Source organism: Lissotriton helveticus, chromosome 9 (genome assembly GCF_964261635.1).
Source record: "Lissotriton helveticus chromosome 9, aLisHel1.1, whole genome shotgun sequence".
Classification (NCBI taxonomy): domain Eukaryota; kingdom Metazoa; phylum Chordata; class Amphibia; order Caudata; family Salamandridae; genus Lissotriton; species Lissotriton helveticus.
This window is the reverse complement of record NC_136070.1, coordinates 133,392,563-133,413,303: the sequence shown is the minus strand read 5'-3', so window position 1 is coordinate 133,413,303 and position 20,741 is coordinate 133,392,563. Positions and strand designations below refer to the sequence as shown.

The window sequence follows — 20,741 nt, the reverse complement described above, 5'->3', positions numbered from 1 at the left end:
ACTATATCGTTTTGCCACCTTGTCTTTAATATTAGGGAACAGGTAGCAATCCATTCAAATAAAAATTTATAGGGAGATCATTGAACTGTGCAAAGTGTGAGTGTTACCATTTATTAAGCAGTCAGAAAAGGGGAAATTTAAGTGGCAAAATCCAATGTTTTAGGCAATTCAGTCTCAACACATGTTCTTCTATATACATGTACAAAGGCACTTTACTTAATTTGTGTTGTACATGAATTTTCTCCTTTGGTGCATGTACAAACTCTTTTACCCATCCTAGGTTATGAATAAGAACATCTTACATCCTCACTATAAGTGGCCAGTTTTTTTTCTGATCCCTGAGCAAACATGTTTGTGCAGACAGTCTAATCACAAGTCTCCCACAATTTCCCCCGGGTGAATTTTGGTCAGTCAAACCTGCCAAATTTACCAGAGGAAAAATGCCCAGTAAATACTGTGACGTGCAGATATTGGTCCACAAAGCAAAATCTGAGCATTATTCCAAGTTTGGATGAGGAAACTAGAGGTAACAGTTACTAATCTGACACTATAAACATTGATCCCCGGGGTCACTGGTTTTTATCAGGCCGATAAAGAACTTTTTTCACACCCCTATGCTTCTTAGTGAGGGCCAAAGTACTTCCTCCAAATATCACATAAAGTAGACACTACAAATAAAAACAGCATGAGCAAAGCCAATAGGTCTGCCTTTGGCTGCCAGCCATTTGGCAATTCTTGTTTAGTCATGTTTTTTGCAAAACTTTATTATTAGGGAAGCTGCTGGGCCCTCGTAGATCTTAAAAAAATTGGGCTAAAGGCAAATATATTCTAAAACAAGATTTTAAAAGGCACAGTTTAAATTTTAAAGAAATGTGAGACTCAAAAGGGTCCTTCTAGTTAACTGAATATTTCTTCTATTAGTCCGTCAACCAGACAGAGGCTTTGTAGTCTGCCTGAAAATCAACCTAATAAACATGCCTTTTCTGTTTTGTGTCTTGTAGTAATTACTACAAGACACAAAACAGAAAAGGCATGTTTATTAATTACTAATTAGTAATTACTACAAGATACAAAACAGGAAAGGCATGTTTATTGGGTTTGACCTTTGATATTGCTTTGGTTGTCGCTACAGACTATTGTTTTCTCACAAATATCATACATAATATACATACATACATAGAGACCTTTTGGTTAGCAGGTTTCTTTCATTGGTCTGCTAAACTGTTATTCTTGCATTTGTCTCCACCCACCACATCATACAACAACTGTCGATGGGTCACCCTGCCTTAAAGAGCGTGTCATTTCTCAAACTGCTTTCATATTTTAAAATCTGCAAGCAACACAGCCTGACTGACAAATAACTGATAATTCCAAACACAATGTGAAAACGCATTTGTTAAATGAAAGAAAAAATGACACAGTTTATTCGCTCCCTGCATAGACTAGACCGATTAAAACTAATTTGGATCCGACAAGAATGGAGAACGGAGCTGCGAAACCGCAGAGTTTGATTCTGATGGAGTTTAACCATCTGCAGTCCGTCTGTTCCATATGGAAATATATTTGACATTTTCTGTTCTTTTCTTTCAGTGGATAAGGCTTTGTTTACTTTTCCTCTCACCTAGTCCCAGCATTGCGGGTTTGAAGAAGTTCGAAGGCAGCAGACTGCCAGTACTACAGGATGAAAACAGAAAGTATAAATAAAAGCAGTTGTATATAAAATTCTGTTCCCTATCAAAAGCCTTAAGTATAACCAGAATGCTAGCCGGTAATGACCCAAGCACAGTGCCAGGAGCATGGTGTGCTGGTGAACAGATCTTTAAACCGTGAGAGTTGCGTTGTCTTGTATAGGGCACGGTTTTATACGAAAAAGGGCTTAGAGCCCATAAACTGCTTACCATTTGTTAGCTTTCCATCAGTCTTCTTTACAACCTCCTCAATTGGCCACTGCAGTTGTAACGTAATGTCTGGTCACTTCTGTGGAGCATTGACCAAGCACAGAATAATTCTGTGCCCATCCGCTGCTCCGGATGTGATTGAGGTACAATTTCTCGCCTACTCCCACTGCTTGCATTTTTCTTGTATTATATAGCCACAACAATGACTGGTCCCTAAGGCATGAAGCGTTTTACATGACCACCAGTTATATTACACAAGTACACATTAATACAATGAATTCTACTGTACGTGATTTGCCTAGGATCAAGGGGCATTGAGCCAATGCCGATAATCAAACCTGGTTCTGCAGTTCTGGTAATTGCGCAGCATTCTTCTTCCCTTTTCACCTACTCCTCAATTTGGCTTCTTTGTCGATTTGCAACACTTGCGCCTGCCTAGATGGCATGCAAAATGCGGAGTGCGCTCTACTGTTCACTTGCCACCTTCCTTGTTAAGGGTTGATGCTCTCTTTTGCTCGGTGGAAAAAGACCTCTGCTCGAACTGGAATAGAAGGTTGAAGTGTTCCATGTGTGTAAAAATAATCAATGTAAAAAATAGTCTACAAGGGATATCACTTGCAATTGTACACAGTTTTGCGTTATTTCACAATAATTCAGAGTTAGTTCAAAAGAATCAAACTGAAAAGTGTCCCACGGGACAACTTTTAAAGTGCACCAATTTTGTACAATACAGCAGAAAAGAAAAGGAAAAAAAGAAAAACACCCGGCACACAGAAAAGCTATGTTGTAAAAAATGGATTTATCTTGTTTTTTTGCAAAATCTTAAAAACTTGAGAAGGGTACAATTTATACAGAATACATATGAGCAAGTGTAGTTATGACAAAAGATGTACAAATGAATTTGGGCATACAGTTCATAACTATACGTCAGCTCCTCTGAAATGAAAAAGCAAATATTGTAAATTCAATAAATATCGCTTGAAGAGAGACAATTCCTCGTGGAGTTGACGAGATTGTCGACGTTTCGGTCTATTCGGCATCAATCCATCAGATCATCCTCAGGACAATTAGTTTTTCGCAGAAGTGTAACCTTCTATCTTTAAACAGGGTATATAGCACTCCTGGATCTTAGATAACAATGGTGATTTTGTAGAAAACGGCATATAAGGATAAGTTACTTACCTGTAATCCTAGTTCTCTTCCAGGGGTATCCTCATCAAAGTCATAAGCACTGAATATTCCCGCCCATGTGCGGGACCCCGGAAACAATATAAAAATATATATGTATAAAACACATATATCTCGCTCCACATATATGTATGTACATATATCATTTTTCTCACATCAATGCAGCCCCAAAACTGAGGCTAAACAATGCAAACACATATACATGAACTGCAATTAGTAAGGAATCAAAAAACACATTAGGTCAAAAAATCCTTGAACTTTGTGTTTTAATGAGTCAAACCACTCATAAATCCTGAAAATTGCTTATAAATAGACATTGTTAGCCCTCAGGCTGCATTGCAAAACAATATCATAGAAAATGAAACCATTTTCACAATAACTGGCACCGTGCCTTTAAGGCAGCCATGACCCCAGGCTTCCCATCATGCCTCAGGGGTGACAGTTAGGTCAGTTGTTCTTTGCATAACCCTGAAGACAGGGCTCAACCACAAGATTGAAAACAAAAACAGTACCAAATCTCATTTACCTGGGGAGGCGGGTGGGTTGCTTATGACTTTGATGAGGATACCCCTGGAAGAGAACTAGGATTACAGGTAAGTAACTTATCCTTCTCTTCCAGGGGATCCTCATCAATAGTCATAAGCACTGAATAGAATAGCAAGCCCAGCAACCACCTGCAGGTAAATGAGAAGTACATGACCCAACCAATCATAACAGCCAAAAGAAATTCTAGCTGTTAAACAGATTCCTCAGGGAGGCCTGGCCCACCTGGGTATCTGCTCTCGTGTCAGAATCTAGACAGTAATGTCTGGTAAATGTATGGACAGACCTCCAGGTCGCCGCTTTACAAATCTCAGACATGGGCACATCCTGCAGGTAAGCCGCCGTGGCTGCTCTACCTCTAGTAGAATGCGCCTTAGGGGAACCCCCTAAAGTCTTCTGTGCCAATTGGTAAGCAAGCTTGATACACGAAACGATCCACCTGGAGATAGAACGTTTCGAGGCTGCATGACCAGTCCTGATCGAACCGTAGTTAACAAACAATTGATCAGAATGTCGAATAGACTTGGACCTGTCCAGATAGAACTTCAAAACCCTTTTCAGGTCCAGAGAGTGTAATGCCCTCTCAGCTGGAGTAGAGGGATTAGGAAAGAAAGTGGGTAAAGAGATAGACTGATTGACATGAAAATCTGATACCACTTTAGGTAGGAAAGAAGGATGCGTTCTAAGCACCACTCTGTTCAGATGAAAAACCGTATACGGTTCTTTAGTACATAGGGCCTGAATTTCGCTCACCCTACGGGCTGACGTAATCGCTATCAAAAAAGCCGCTTTCCAGGAAATATGCTGTAAAGAAGCTTTATGAATAGGCTCAAAAGGTGAACCCATCAATTTTGATAGGACTAGGTTCAGCTCCCAAGGCGGAGCAGGAGGCCGAACAGGAGGATACACTTTTTTTAGACCCTGCAGGAAATCTTTTACTGCAGGAAGCTGAAAAAAAGAAGTTTGTGAAGGTGATCGCCTATAAGCTGTAATAGCGGCCAAATGCACCTTAATGGAGTTAAACTTCAAACCTGCTTTAGTCAGGTACAACAAGTATGGGAGAACTGCTTCTTCCTGACTTTTTACCGGATTGTGACCATTCTGCATGCACCACATATAGAATCTCTTCCACTTGCATGCATACGAATGTCTAGTGGAAGGGCGTCGTGCTTCTTTCAGAATGGCCATGCAGTCCTGTGGCAGCCCTAGATGGCCGTACTGTATGACCTCAGGAGCCAAGCTGCCAAGTTCAGTGACGGAAGGTTGGGATGGTGAATCCTCCCGTTCATCTTCGACAACAGGTCCTGCCTGCATGGAAGCCTCTTGTGAGGAGACACTGATAGGTGAAGTAGGTCTGTGTACCACCATTGTCTCGGCCAGTCTGGGGCAATCAGGATCATCGTTGTGCACGAGTGGTTCAGCTTGCTCACTACCTTCGGGATCAGCGGAAGGGGTGGGAAGGCGTACACAAACAGCCCCGACCAGTCCATTAACAGAGCATTCCCTCTCGTTCCTGGTCGATAGAACCTGGAGGCGAAGCTTGGGCATTTGGTGTTTTCGTCGTCTGCGAAGAGATCTATTGAAGGACGACCCCAAGACTGGAAAATGTCGTCTAGCACTTCGTCGTTGAGAACCCAGTCTTCTCTGTCTTCGAAGTGCCGACTTAGAGCGTCCGCCCTCACGTTCTGCTCTCCTGGGAGGTGGACTGACTGAACAGACAACTTGCGAGCTAGAAGCCAATGCCAGATGCGCTGAGCTTCCAGAGACAGAGTCCTTGAGCGTGTTCCTCCCTGCTTGTTTAAATAGTACATCGTGGTGGTGTTGTCCGTCTGTACTAGAATAATTTTCTCCTGAAGCGAGGGAAGGAACGCTTTGAGAGCCAGGTGAACCGCTCTCAACTCCAGCAAGTTGATATGATAAGTGCTTTCCTTGGGAGACCACAGACCCTGCACTTGTAGGGGTCCCATGTGCGCTCCCCATCCTTGCAATGATGCATCTGTGATGATCGTTTGTGTTGGAGGCGGTTGATAGAAGAGAACCCCCATCTGCATGTTCTGTCTCTTTGTCCACCACTGGAGGGAAGATTGAGCAACCTCCGACAAAGTGATCCGATCGTCCCACTGATCTGAGTGTTGGTCCCATTTGTCCTCCAGATCCTGCTGAAGAGGACGCATCCGAAGTCTGGCGTTCGGCACTAGGAAGATGCAGGAAGCCATCGACCCCAAGAGCGAGGCTATCTTCCGCACCTTCTGGGACCTGTGGAGAAGAACTTGTTGGCACTTGAGGGCTATCGAAAACTGTCTCTCCTCCGAAGGAAACACTTTTCCTACTTCGGAGTCTAGCAGAGCTCCTAGGAAGTGGATCCTCTGAGTTGGTTGTGATACAGACTTGTTGAAATTGACATGTAGACCTAGACGTTGACAAAGTTCTATGCATGTCTTGAATTGATTCCTTACATTGCCTGGAGTTGGACCTTTCAACAGCCAATCGTCTAAGTATGGGTATACGAAAACTCCCCTGCGGCGTAGAGCTGCCGCCACCACTGCGACACACTTGGTGAACACTCTGGGAGCCGACTTCAACCCAAACGGGAGGACTTTGAACTGGTAGTGAGAGGTCCCCACCCGGAACCGAAGGAATCTTCTGTGATCTTGCCGTATTGGAATATGGAAGTACGCATCTTGAAGGTCCATCGAACACATCCAATCCCCCTGCCTGAGATGTGGATATATCTGATGAAGCGCCAACATGCGAAACTTTTCTTTTCGTACATGCAGATTGAGTGTTCTCAAGTCCAGAATGGGCCTGTATTCTTCCTTCTGGCCCTTTTTTCTGACCAGAAAATACCTCGAGTACACTCCTTTCCCCCTTTGGGACACCGGAACTCTCTCGATGGCTTCTTTCTCGAGGAGTGTAGCTACTTCTGCTTTTAACCTTTGTAGCTGGTGACTTGATGTTGACATCGGGGAAACGTGCGGAGGTAGACGATGGAAACGAAGACAGTATCCATTCTGCAGCATAGACAACACCCATTGATCTTTGGTGATGGCCTGCCACTCTGTCCTGTGATGCGCAATGCTTCCCCCCACTGGAGTGGGTAACGGCGCTGGGGGAAGTGAAGACTCATTGCTTCTGCTGCGCTTTATTGAAGTTGTTGCCTTGGCGCTGATTTCCATTTCCCTTGGAATTGCCCTTGCCTTTGTACTGTGTCTTTTGCTGGCCCTGCTGGTTCTGGCCTTTCTGCCATTGAGGGGTTTGAACCCTCTGCTTCGAATAACCCTTGTTGTTCGAACGGAATTTCTTCTTAAATTCCTTTTTCTTCTCGAGTCCCACCGCTTTGAGAGTGTCCAACTCGGTCTTCATCCGCTGCATTTCCTCATCCGCACTTGCCCCAAAGAGAGATGTGCCTGAAAAAGGAAGGTTCAGGATTCTTGCTTGAGCCTCCGGTTTTAATGCTGTGAGGCGTAACCAAGATGTTCTCCTTGCTGTAACTCCGTGCACATAGCCATGTGCCGCCAGAGTTACCCCATCTGCTGCCGATCCTATAATCTGGTTGGAGACTTGACTGCCCTCCATCAGAACCTCCTCAAAGTCCTTTCTGTCTTCTTCAGGGAGCTTTGCGGTAAATCTCTGAAGTGAGTCTCACAGAGACCTGTCATACCTGCCGAGCAGGGCTTCCGCGTTAGAAACCTTGAGGAAAGAGGCTGAGGTGTTACACACCCTTCTCCCCCATGAGTCCTGCACCTTGCTATCCTTATCCGGAGGTACCGTGGATGAGGAAGCCACCGCATTGGATTTTCTTGCCGCCGTAATGATCACTGAATCTGGCGGGGGATCAGCTTTGAGGAACAGAGGATCCTCTTCCGGAGGACGATACTTTTTGAGAATCCTCGCTGGAACGGACTTCACCGTTGCCGGAGTGAGGAAGACTTCATTCACATGTTCCATTATACCCGGAACCAACGGCAACAACGGTTTGGGTGCTGATCTATGTTGCAGGGTTTCGAATATGACAGTCGTCTTGACTTGTGGAGCTGTCATCGGTACTCCCAGTTTCAGGGCTCCCCTGCCCAAGATATCTTGGAACGAGAAAATATCCTCAGTTGGAGACACTCTTGAGCGTGGACTGTTAGTAAGAGTCGGGGAGTAATCCCTGTGAGATCGTGTTCTCGACGAACTTGAAGAACTACTTGTCCTCCTGGGCCTAGTTCTTCTGCTAGAACGCGTCTTGGAACGAGATCTCTCTCTGTGACGAGAATGTCTCTTGCTTGAGTGTTTAGAACGAGACCTTTCTCTGCGAAGAGGTTGGTCTCGATATCGCTTTAGGCGCTCCGCCGTCTCCTTGTCCTCTGCCCAGTGGTGAAGAGGTCTATTCCACCTTGGGGAAAGATGAACAGAAGGAGACTTGTGGATGGGATCCTTCTCAGGTGTACGCGACCGTTGAGGTCGTTCCGTTCGATCCTGTTGCGATCTTGCAGGGGATTCGGACCTCCCCCTATTAGATGCGCCGCTCCGTCCATCCGAGGATCTGCCACTCCGAGATGATGAGGATGATGAGGAAAGACTCACCAGAGATCCAGAGGGAGACCTTGAGCGAGATCTTTCTTCTGCAAGTCTCCGTCTCTTGGCGGGGGGATCCTGCACTGGTGATTGTTCCACCTCCGCAGCCGATGCTGAACCTGGAGAACCCAACTGTGGCTCTAGGGCATGAGTCTGGACTAGCAAGGCACTTCCCTTGTCCCGAACCACCTCCTTTGATTTTGTAGGAGTAAAGTTCTTTATTTGCGAAGAACTTCTCTCCCTGGATCTTTGTTGATCCCTCGACGGTGGTTGTATCGACGCCGAGCGCCGAGCAGGAAGACGCTCCCTCGACGTCGACCGTGATTTCTCCGTCGACCTCGGGTGGCCATGGCTGTCCTTCGACGTTGAAGGCTGTCTGCTCGACGTCGATGGAGGCTGTTTCGACGCCGATCGCCGTTGACTTGACGGCGACTGGGCGTGCCTCGACTCCAAATGCCGCTCCGACGTCGAACGCTCTCGTCCAGGCGTCGACGTTGGCTGCATCGACGTCGACCGATGATGTGTCGACAGAGGCTCCCTCGACGTCGAACGACCATGGCTAGTCGCCGACGGAGGATGGCTCGACGTCGAGCGTCGATGGACCGACGTCGACGGAGAATGCCTCGACGTCACAGCATGACGATGCTGTTTTGACGTCACACGGCTCGCCGTCGAGCTCTTCCGCTTCGACGGCGACCTGTCCCTCGACGCTGACTGAAGCGGAGGTACCTTCGATGTAGACGCTGAAGACATCTTCTTCGTCGCCGTCGACTGCTTCTCCAACGCCGATCCCGACGTCGAATGTGAACCAGTCGGGGCTCCTCTCGATGTCGTCCGCGTCTTCCGACTTTTCTGCTTCTTGGGAGATCTTCCTCTCTCAGAAAGCCCATAAGCTCTAATCCTCTCTCGATCCTTAAGAGTCCTGGAAGATAAAACCTGGCAGTGTTCACAGGTTTTAGAGGAATGAGAGTCTGGTAGGCACAGGATACAGACTGAATGAGAGTCAGTCTTTGCCTTTTTCCTTCCACATGAAGGACAGTTGTTGAAGAGAGAAGGCATCTTTGACAGGAAAAATACCTTTTTTAAGCACAAAAAGTGTTCAAACAGCACTCTATGTCTAAAAGACGTCGAGTGAAGTCAAAAATTCTAGTAAAAGCTGAATATTTTTTGACAGAAAGTCAAAAAGAAAAGGAGCTGTTTCACCAGGGTCCTGACTGAAGGAGCCGGAAAGAACAACTGACCTAACTGTCACCCCTGAGGCATGATGGGAAGCCTGGGGTCATGGCTGCCTTAAAGGCACGGTTGCCAGTTATTGTGAAAATGGTTTCATTTTCTATGATATTGTTTTGCAATGCAGCCTGAGGGCTAACAATGTCTATTTATAAGCAATTTTCAGGATTTATGAGTGGTTTGACTCATTAAAACACAAAGTTCAAGGATTTTTTGACCTAATGTGTTTTTTGATTCCTTACTAATTGCAGTTCATGTATATGTGTTTGCATTGTTTAGCCTCAGTTTTGGGGCTGCATTGATGTGAGAAAAATGATATATGTACATACATATATGTGGAGCGAGATATATGTGTTTTATACATATATATTTTTATATTGTTTCCGGGGTCCCGCACATGGGCGGGAATATTCAGTGCTTATGACTATTGATGAGGATCCCCTGGAAGAGAAATCGCTCTTACACATGAGCAGTCATACAAGTAAACAGGAAGCCAGACCGGTCTTCGTGCGTATTCTGAAGGCAAAACCACTCTTCGTGTTAATTAATAAATGGAAACCGAGGCAGCATGTAATTCGGCCGTCTTTTCTTCCTTTTCTTTTGTATTGTACAAAATTGGTGCAGTTTAAAAGTTGTACCGTGGGACACTTGAGTTTGAGTCTTTTGAACTAACTCTGAATTATTGTGAAATAACGCAAAACTGTGTACAATTGCAAGTGAAATCCCTTGTAGACTCTTTTTTACATTGATTATACTTATTGCCTAAGCCTACAAGGGTTTATTGGGTTGACCATTGCTTTAAATATATGTGTGTAAACAGACGCACTGGGGTGCAATATGTGGTGATTGACAGTTTGGCAATGCAGTGGTACTGACTCTAAAGATAATGAATAACTCATATCCCAAAAAGATGTTATAAATATGGGGCAAGTTAAAAAGATGTATCCAATTTAGTTAGATCCCTGAGAATGAATGACACAGTTGTTGTTTATTTAAAACCTGTCTATTTCTTCAATCTGAGCAACAGTCGTCTCTGCAAGGAAAATCTGAAACAGTTGTCTTGCACATTGTGTTCAAGACGAGCCTTTTGTTTCAATGCTCTCACATTTTAAAAATAATGTGCTTTTCTTCAAATAATTTAGAAAAATGTAAAACAAACTAAAGCAGCTGATGGCTAAAACACAACACATAAAAAAGAGAGGTTCACCACTTGAAGCAGTACCTTAACGATAGGTTTGATGGTATGTTCGTGAAGTGATATCCTACCTTTTTAAAGACTGCTTGAATAATACAGTAGAAACAGAAATCTAAATGCTTTGTTCTGTTTCTTTTTATCAGAATTAATTCATATATAATCGCAGTAAACAGAAGCTGTCAACACAAGATAATTACATTGATATGGGGTGATCTTGTGACATAAGTGCACAGTGCTATACAAGTGTACAGTATATACAAGGTGATTGCGGTTTTATGTACAGGTGAGGGATAGGCCAGATACTGCTTTCACACCAAAGACTCTTTTCTTTCGTTGTGTGGACTCTTGGTTAGTCTAAGCCTTGAGTAAGCGTCGACGTTTCAACCCTAAATGTGCCCCAATTGGTTGTCACGACGGGTCTTCATCAGGACAATGTGTCCTCCCACATTGTCCTGATGAAAACCCGTTAGGTCTGCAGGCTAGTGCAGCTGGATGTAGGTCGGGGTGAGCGGTCATCTCCTTCCACCTAGGCTTATCGTGTTGAAAGGACATGGTATGCCCCTTGGTGTTTGATGAGCGCCGGGCTCTGATTTCAAAGGGAATCAGCCTATGATCGGTCCAAGTTAGATTAACTGGGGCCTTGACTGTAAGGGTTTTGAGGTTGGAGCAAATACTGTCTAGCATGTGGCCAGCGTTGTAAGTGGCGGAAGTAATCCGCTGCTCTAGGAAGAGTGTGTCCATAATTTCCTTGAAGCTTGTTGCCCCTGGGTCGTGGTGTGTGTCAAGGTGGATATTGATATCTCCTAACAAGGTAAAGTTGGAGAATCTAAGAGTGAGTGAGCTCACAATGTCTAAAAAGGCCTGGTCGGGCCCCGGTGGGCAGTAAAGTAGCACTCCTGCAAAAGCAAAGAAGTCTTCTAGTTGGAAGCAGAAGCGGATACCCTCTGCTCCTATGAGGTCTGGTAATTGGGATTGTTGAGCACTTCAGTGAGCTGCGATGGATGATTGCTAGGCCTCCCCCACGTTGTTCTGGTCTATCTAATCTCTGAATAAGGTAACCAGGGGGAGGGCACTGACTTTGTGGCGTAAGCTGTTCACACGGTGAACTGATAATAGGAGAGTTTTTGGTTTCACACCAACTATTGTGTTATTTCCATGCACAATCTATAGAGACACTGGGAATAAACTAGAACTTCCACCAAAACAAAGTATACTCTGTCATGACTATTAGAGTGCATTTTCACACTTGAAATGCTTCATCTCTTGTTTTTAGACTTCTCTTGGTAATATGAAAACCTACTTATTGGTGCTCTGTGGAGCACAACGGTGCCAAAGCCCTACGGAGCCTGTATTAGGTCTGGGCAGTGAACTCTGCTCCATTACCAGAGTTTGCTGAGTTTTTCATGCTCCGTGGAGCTCAAGGATTTCTACGGAGCAGAGATTTTTCCTCGCTCGCCAAAGGGAGCGCGAGCGAGAAAAATCCAACAAAAGACCACTTCCCATCGAGATTTCTAAATGCAAGGGTCGCGAATGGTCACCACTGCTCGTGTTAAGAAACCTTCCGTTTAGCGTTGCGGAAGCTGCCACTTGAGTAGAACCTCTACTCGAGGTGCAGAAGCAGTGCCCTTTGGATCTGCATCGGATGCCATATACGCAGCTTTTACAGCGCAGGACAAACACCCAGAGCTAAAAATCAGTGTGAACGGTGCGAGGTAACGCACTCAGCCGCTAGCGGAAATCCACCCCGGCCTAGCCTGTATACATCATGAGCATGCGGTCTCAAAAGACAACTTTGGTTTCGCTTTCAGGGAGAGCCTTTCTGAGGCAAAACACACACATGCAAAACACACACACACGCTGTTATCAAGTTAGTGAGTAAAAGTGATTTTTTTTATTTGGAATGTCACAGATCTAGATTCACTTGCAATATGTATTTTAAGATTTCATTTTCAAAAACAACTTGTCAAATACAATAGACCTTGTATTCACAAGGATGAAAGGCTTCTTTGCATGCGTAGGTAAGACAAACATCACAACACACCTGGCATTCCCGGTGCTGTATCGATCTCCTGAATTGTTCCAACTGCTCATACACAGCAGGTAATGTAATTATGTAATGTAATTATTTATTACTAAATACATATTAAAAAACAGGAAAGGAGTAGTTTCTTACCTGTAACTCCAGTTCTGTAGTGGGGGTATCTCTGTTATAGTCATAATCTAGTGAATAGTCCAGCTCATGTGCAGGGACCCCGCAGCAATCAAAAATAATCTCTTAAACTGTCTTCTTTGCAGCAGTGCATAGACACTTAAGAGAGAATTAAAGACAGATACTGCAGCCTATACATGCAAGGCTACACTGTCCAGTACTTCAACTAGAAATGCAAAGGATATTCCACCAATATCACATTTAAACCTGTCTGCCAGGTTTCACCATGGAAAACACTCCCCCCCCCCCCCCCTTTACCAAATCCTTGGAATGATAGAGAGGAAGGACAGGACAGACAAGCCCCCATAGGCTGCCATTATATGGCTTAAAAAGGGATACCGTGCCTTTAAGGAAACTTTCCAGAACGCTCCTGGTATCCCAGAATGCACAGCAACTCCATCCACTTTCAGTTCTTTTTGGAGGTGTATACAGCTAGACCTGTAGCATTCATCATCTTATCCTTTTCTCCACCGGGGAGGAGGGTGGGCGCTTATGACTATAACAGAGATACCCCCACTACAGAACTGGAGTTACAGGTAAGAAACTACTCCTTCTGTAGTAGGGGATCTCTGTGTATAGTCATAATCTAGTGAATAGAATGGCAAGCCCATCCAAAAAACAAGCCGGCGGTGGAGAAAAAAGGCAATACCACTACTGTGCAAACAGATTTCTCAATGAAGCCTGCCCAAACTGAGCATCTGCTCTGGCATCAGAGTCCAGACAGTAATGCTTAGCAAAGGACTTCCAAGTGGCAGCCTTGCAGATTTCTGCAATGAGAACATTACGAAGCAAAGTTGTTGTAGCTGCTTTGCCCCTGGTGGAATGAGCCTTAGGCTTACCCCCTAAGGTCTTATTCGCTTTCTGATAACAGAGCTGGAAACAAGAAAGAATTCACCTAGAGATAGATTGCTTCAAAGTAGCCAGACCAGTCCTAACCGACCCATAGTTGACAAACAATTGGTCGGATCTACGAATGTCTTTAGTTTTATCCAGATAGAATTTTAACACCCTTCTGACATCCAGGGAATGAAGAGACCTTTCCGCTGGAGTGGAAGGATTCTGGAAAAAAGTCGATAAAGTTATAGTCTGATTCACATGAAAATCAGAAATCACCTTGGGAAGGAACTTAGGGTGAGTACGCATAACAACCTAAGCAGCATGAAATACAGTATAAGGTTCCTGGCAGCACAAATTTCACTCACCCTGCTGTGGAAAAGTAAATTTTGCCATGTTCTGTGTCCCTACGTGTCCTCCATGTTATGTTGTATGTGCATGATTAATATGCATATGTATTCCCCATGATCGATTAAAGACGCAATTACAGTTGTGTCCATCTCCAGTATGCCAGTTTCCAGTTCTCGTGAAAGCTACGAGTATTAGGCCTATGTAAAGCTACGTTGCCACGTTTCTCAGTGTGCACGTTATTTCATTGAAAAGTCCCCGTTTCTAGGCCTCAAAAGGGCCCGGACTCAGATTCAGCTCCTGTTTTCCGAACCCTCGCTGAGGAGCGATACCGCCCCCACCTGTATCCCTGACCCTTCACTTACTTCCTGCCTCACAGTGCCCGGCTCGGCCTGGCTCTGCCTGCCAGTCTGCCAAGAGTATGTTATGATTCTAGTTATCAGTCCAGCTCTCCTTCTCTGCATTCCTAAGCTACTGAATCGCATCAATAGTTTCAGTCATCGTCTAGCCTTTACGTCTCCATTTGAGAGAAATACTGTATTAATGGTCATTTAATATTCCTCAACACACACTACATGTAGAATAATGCATGCACCAGTCTTAGTGTCTGTTAGCCTTTACCCTGATAACTTTTGGATTCTATCAACATGTTCTCTAAACATCAGATACTAGATAGTGTTTAGGTACATGTCGCTCTGACTCTCCAGACTTCAGTCTCTGCTTCTAGCGCAGAAGTCATAGCCCCCAGCTTCTCCTAGTAACACGTCATTGTCAGTTTGCGCGCACCACTAGGTTAGAGGTCCCGGCTCCTTAGGTAGCCCCCTCCATGTTTCCGCCCCATTTATGACATATTCTGTTACGTTTACATCACATGTCTATGTTCACGCCTCCTGTTACACCTACTTTCACCCTTATCTTTCGCGACTGTTACAGGCCCCACCCACTGTTCCGCCTATTGTATGTACTGTAATGCAATTGTTTTAGTATATATACTTGTGTACTGTTATTAAAAGTCAGCGCGCTCATTCCAGATCCTGCCTGACAGCTGTCGGGGCCCCCCTGTTGGCTAGCCATCCCAGATCTTGCCCGTGCAGGTTGTCCTGTTCCTGTCCTTTATGCTGTATTAAACCTGCAAACTCCTACTACCTCGAATCTTGACTCTTATTTATTGAGCTATCTGTTATTGTTATATCTAGTCAAAAATAGAGGTATTATTTATTTATTTACCACATAATGGCGCCCGAATAGGGACTTGCCCTTTCCCCACGCACCGGTGAAGCCACGCAAGCCCCCTGATCCTCTGCAGCCGTGACGGAACCATACCGTGCACGTGCAGATATTTCTGCTTCAAGTATCCCTCAGGCCCACGGAGGAGACGGAGGTTGCGGTCCAGCATCCAGACGAGGCGGTGGAGGAACGCGGCGAGTCCCGACCAGAGCCCAAGCCGAGAGTCCAAGGTCCGAGGTATCCGGAGGCCCACCCGTAACAGAAGTCCGAAGTTCGTCCGTCCGTCGTCGTAGCAGTCCAGTCCAGTCCGAGGCCTTCCGTTCTTGCTGCCCGGTGAGTACCGTTGCTGGGGTAGTATCTAGACAGGGTCAATTGCATTGTCTCTGGTCCGTGGGTTTGGGTACACAGATCCAACACGAAGTGTCCACTTAGGTGGATGCGGGTCCTGATGTGTCTCTTTATGAGACCGGTAAGTTTCGTACTGTTTTAGCAGTGCATCTAGTTTCTGTTCTAGTCCGTTCTGTTCTCGAGAAATTCATGTATTCTGTTTTCAGTATTCCAGGTAGTATTTTGTCCGAACTGTTATCTTAAATGTCATTCATGTATTTCAATGTCGTGGTATGAATGTATTGTTTAGTAATCATCGTGTTCATTGTGTATTGTATTGTGTCTAGACTCCAGCCCAGTCATGCCATTGTTTTTCAAGTTACGTCAGTTAAAAACTAGAAAAGGTCTGTTAGAAGAAGCAGTTCCTGTCCCGCCTAGGGACAGTCCAGGTCATTTTATGTATCAGAAGCATGGCATAAGTGCCATATTATATCTAGATTTATGGGTGGAGTACACCAAACAGTTAGAAGAAAAGTACAGATGGCCCGTATCGGGTACATGGGACGCCGAGTGCATCATGCGAGTAGAAGAAGTATTATGGAAAAAGAAAGCCAGACAGTCCCAGAAAGATGCCATCGAGTTATGGCGCAAAGAATCTCATAAAAGAACCGAAAAAGAAATCAGAAAGTCAGAATTAAGTAGAGAATCCTTAGAAAGAGCCCAAGAAAGGGAATTAATCGAAATAGGTGAACGAGTTAAAACCGAACAGTCAGACAGACAGAGGAATGCCCTCATTAAGGGTATGTACCCTCTTCTTGCCGAGGGCTTGCCAAAAGCAACCCCGGAAGCATCCAGTAATTTTCCGCCACCCTTAGTTCCGACCAAGCTACGTCACAAACAGACCGCAGCTGATATTTTTCTCTCGTCCTATTTTGACGACACAGTCCCAGAATATGCAAATCCTGTTCCACCAGCTCCTGTAAATAATGCAATTCATGGTCCTCCAGTCACCGGGGCACCTGTTACAACACCTGCTACGGTACCCCCGGTCCAGCCCGTAGTACAAATTCCCGCCACATCAGTCACTCTGCCAGCTCGAAGAGTATCAGTCGACGATTCCAGTATAGGGGCCGCGGGAGGAGGTCCTCCTGGTACCCCGCCGCCAAGTAGACGTTTAGGAGCAGTCGAGTTACATGAACGTGCGTTACAGCGTACGCCTAAATATAAGTCCATTGCAGAAATCAGGCGACTTCTTACTGAATGCTGTTATGATCCAGTCCCAGGCGAGGATAGTATGGTTATATATTCCGTACGTATAAGACAGGTGTCCGAGTATTTGGTCACCCTACCGAATATGAAAGAAGATCTAGACAGAATGTATCGTTTCATTCGTACAGGACAAGATCCAGAAAGTATTGCTGAAGTCATGTCTCTCAGGAAATCTGAGATCCAGTTTATGCTATTAAAGTTTCTGATCAATTGTTTAATACGGGAACAAGATTCCCCGACTAAAGATCCGAACGAAATGAAAATTTTGACAAAGTGGAGTGATAATATAGCCGAGGGTAAGCACAAGACACTCAATAGTATTGAGAGTATGTACAAGAAAATACGTAAAGAAATAATAAGGTTACACGAACAACGCAAAGAAGCACAAGTAAGCGAGAAAGAAAATGACTCTTCTACTGAAGAGGTAGACGACGAGAATCCCGCCAGAATAGCGTATGTGGGTAAATCTAGAATTCCAGACCGACATTTACGCCTAGAACACAAGAAAGTCTTTCATCTTCCAGCACCGGAACAAGGTTCTCTAGAACAAGTATTTCAAGCTACCGATCAAATTCTGAAATCACGAATCGGTTATAGTGAATTAAGTACTATGCATGAACAAGAACTAGCCCGATCAGCAGTCCGATGGATTACTGATTCTACCACTTTTCCAGACGAAATAGTGGCACAAATGTTTCTGAAACTGCCCCCAGCCGAGCAGCGACTGGTGGGTATGTATATGATCCAGCACCTCATTACGCTGTATGAGGGTCAACATTCTGATCCAGGTCCGTTACATGATGTCCTGAACGAGTTACTCCAGTATAGATGGAAAGGTTTAGGTACCGATTTAATTAGTGTCATTCTAGAACAGCGCCACAAATATAGAACGTTTTTAAATCCGCATTTTGTTCATGTCTCACCTCCAGAAAGTAAACCGTTTTACATAGATAGACAGCATCCGTTACGAGAAGTACACCCAGTTAGGACAACGGGTGGTGAAATGCAACGAGTATTTGTTTACACCCCAGTTACAAAGATGGAACTCTTAGAGATGAAGAAATTAATTCCCTGTCACGACAAAGATCCAGCAGGGTTCCACCGTGAAGTAAAAGACATGCTCCGTATGGGAGAATACACGTATCCAGATATTATTAAAATGTTAAAAGTCCTGTTGCCTGCAGGCATATATGAAAAACTCAAGGAAAAGGATTGGGAGGTGGGAGAGAAAAAGATCGATTGGACAGCTCTAGAAGCTGAAGATAAGATACGAGTACCAGGTACCGGTCTTGGAGACAAATGTAAAGAATTACCAGAATTATTAATACAAGTTTTACCTAGATTATTAGCCACTAAAAAGGAAGACTGGGATGCAATCTCAGCCTGTAAACAGAAACAAGACGAAGATACTAGTGATTTTTATTCTAGATTTGAGAAATGTTTTAGCATCAACAGTGGTTTGAAGACGAGTAGCGAGTCATACCCTCATCTTTTTGTTACTAAATTAGTCGAGAATTCAAGTCCACAAGTTAAGAATCGAGTTTTGAAAGTCGAAAGTACTTGGCAAGTTAGTACCCCGTCCCAAATGCTCCAGATGCTCCAGTATCATCAGAATAGAATCAGAGAAGAGCAAGAACACGAGAGAAGACGTATGAAAGACACGAAAATGAAAGTACTAGTTGCACAATCTGTTCCACAGGACAGTCAGAAGAGGGGTCCGAATCAAGCCAGTCATCCTGCAGCTCCCGTTAAAGGGACATGCAATTATTGTAAACAGCCAGGTCATTTTATAAACGAGTGTGCAGTTCTGAAACACAATATAGCCACTGGTAAAACTAAAGAAAGACCACGTCCGCCTAGACAAGAACAAGTTTCACAGACTTCTCAGCCACAGAATGCACAACAGACAGTTCCAGCACCGCAGCCTATTGCTGCAACACAGCATGTTACACAGCAGATGTACCAGTATGCACAGACAGAGTATCAAGCGTATTCATGAAACAGCCTAGAGAGGGAGGTAGGCTTGCCTCTCATCGAGATTCCTGTAGATCAAGAAGGTCCCTATGTTCATAGTCAAGTATTAGGGAAAGACAGAAAGTTTCTGATTGATACAGGGGCAAGTAGGACGACTATTAGTCACGACGAGGTTCCAGGGGCTCCGCTCTCAGGCTCTAGAAATGTTTCCCTTGGATTTTCAGGAAAGCCTATTGTAAACGAGATATCAAAGCCAGTTACTCTGGAAGTAGGTCCATTGTCCCGAACTACTGATCTATTGCTTACGAAGTCATGTCCAGAAAATTTGTTAGGCATTAAGACACTGAAAGAATTAGGTGCAGTTATTTGCTGTTCCCCAGAGGGAATACGTGTGTTTTTACGTGACTTCAAGGGTCACTATGTTTTACGAGATTTTGATCCGAGATTGTCTAATGTTCCGCAGCATCTATGGGCGCAAGGTCCAACTGATGTTGGCTTCATGCAAATCACACCCCATCGTGTGACTCTCAAGCAAGGTATAGTCCTGCCAAGAATCAGACAGTACAGATTGCCACCTGAGGCTGTAGCAGCCTTATCCAAAATTATTGACGAGCTCATTGCTCAAGGAGTAGTTGTAGAAACTGACTCCAATGTATGTAATTCTCCTATCATTCCAGTTATGAAACGTACTGACCCAAATGCACCTCCAGTATATCGATTAGTGATTGATCTTCGAGAACTTAATAAATGTATCATCCCCCAGTACCCAGTTGTTCCAGATATCTCATCTCTATTGACAGCCATTGATTCTGAGGCTACATTTTTCACAGTCATAGACCTCAAAAACGCATTTTTCAGTGTCCCCATTCATCCAGATAGCCAGTACCTTTTCGGTTTTTGTTTAATGGAAGGAGCTATAAATTCACACGAGCTCCTCAAGGTTTCACAGAAAGTCCTAGCATCTACAGTCAAGCACTTAAGAGACAACTAGACAACATTCACATGCCAACTGACACTGCCCTGCTCCAGTATGTCGATGATCTACTGATCACAGCCCGTTCTGAACGTGCTTGCGAGCGAGCATCACTTACAGTTTTGTATTTCCTAGCCGAGATGGGGCACAAGGTGTCCCCTTCGAAGCTTCAATTCTGTGTCCAGCAAGTGATCTACTTAGGCCACTTGCTGTCCAAGTGGGGTAGGCAGTTGACACCTGACCGTATCCAGTTAATAGCGAGTCTTCCACAGCCCAAGACACAGAAGGAGGTACGTGCTTTTATCGGCCTTACTTCTTATTGCAGACAATGGATTCCTCAGTATGCATTTCTAGCCAAACCACTGATACAGTTAACGACACAGGAGGCAGCCGTATCGACTGTCCTCCCTTGGACATCTGAACATACACTTAGTTTCAATGAGTTAAAGAAAGCGTTATGCCAAGCTCCTGTCCTAGCTACACCGAACTACAATAAGCCTTTTACACTTTTTGTCACAGAACGTGATGGTACAGCATTATCTGTTCTCACACAAGATCAAGCCGGACAATACAAGCCCTGTGCTTATTTTTCGAGCACACTAGATCCAGTAGCCCAGGCTCTGCCTGCGTGCCTCAAGTCAGTTGCAGCCACAGCACTAGCTATCAGACAAAGTGATTCCATAGTATTAGGACACTCCCTGACAGTACAAGTTCCACACTCCGTGGAAGTTCTTTTAAACCGAACACAGACTCAGCACTTGACAATTGCACGTTTAACAGGTTATGAACTGACACTGTTCCAGCCACACATAGAAATCAGACGCTGCAACGTTCTAAATCCTGCTACACTGTTACCGTCAGTTACTTCAAATCCTGCCACACATGACTGTGTGGAAGTAGTTAACACTATGACTAAGCCAAGACAAGATCTGACAGATATTCCATTACCAGATCCCGACCTGACAC

General features: G+C 44.6%; 1 protein-coding gene across 4 annotated transcripts in view; it reads right to left on the bottom strand.

Annotated features, from left to right (window-relative positions):
- Positions 1-20,741, bottom strand: part of ZNF106 (zinc finger protein 106) — a 395,360-nt gene that overhangs the window by 241,623 nt on the left and 132,996 nt on the right. The gene's annotated exons all lie outside the window — the stretch shown is intronic.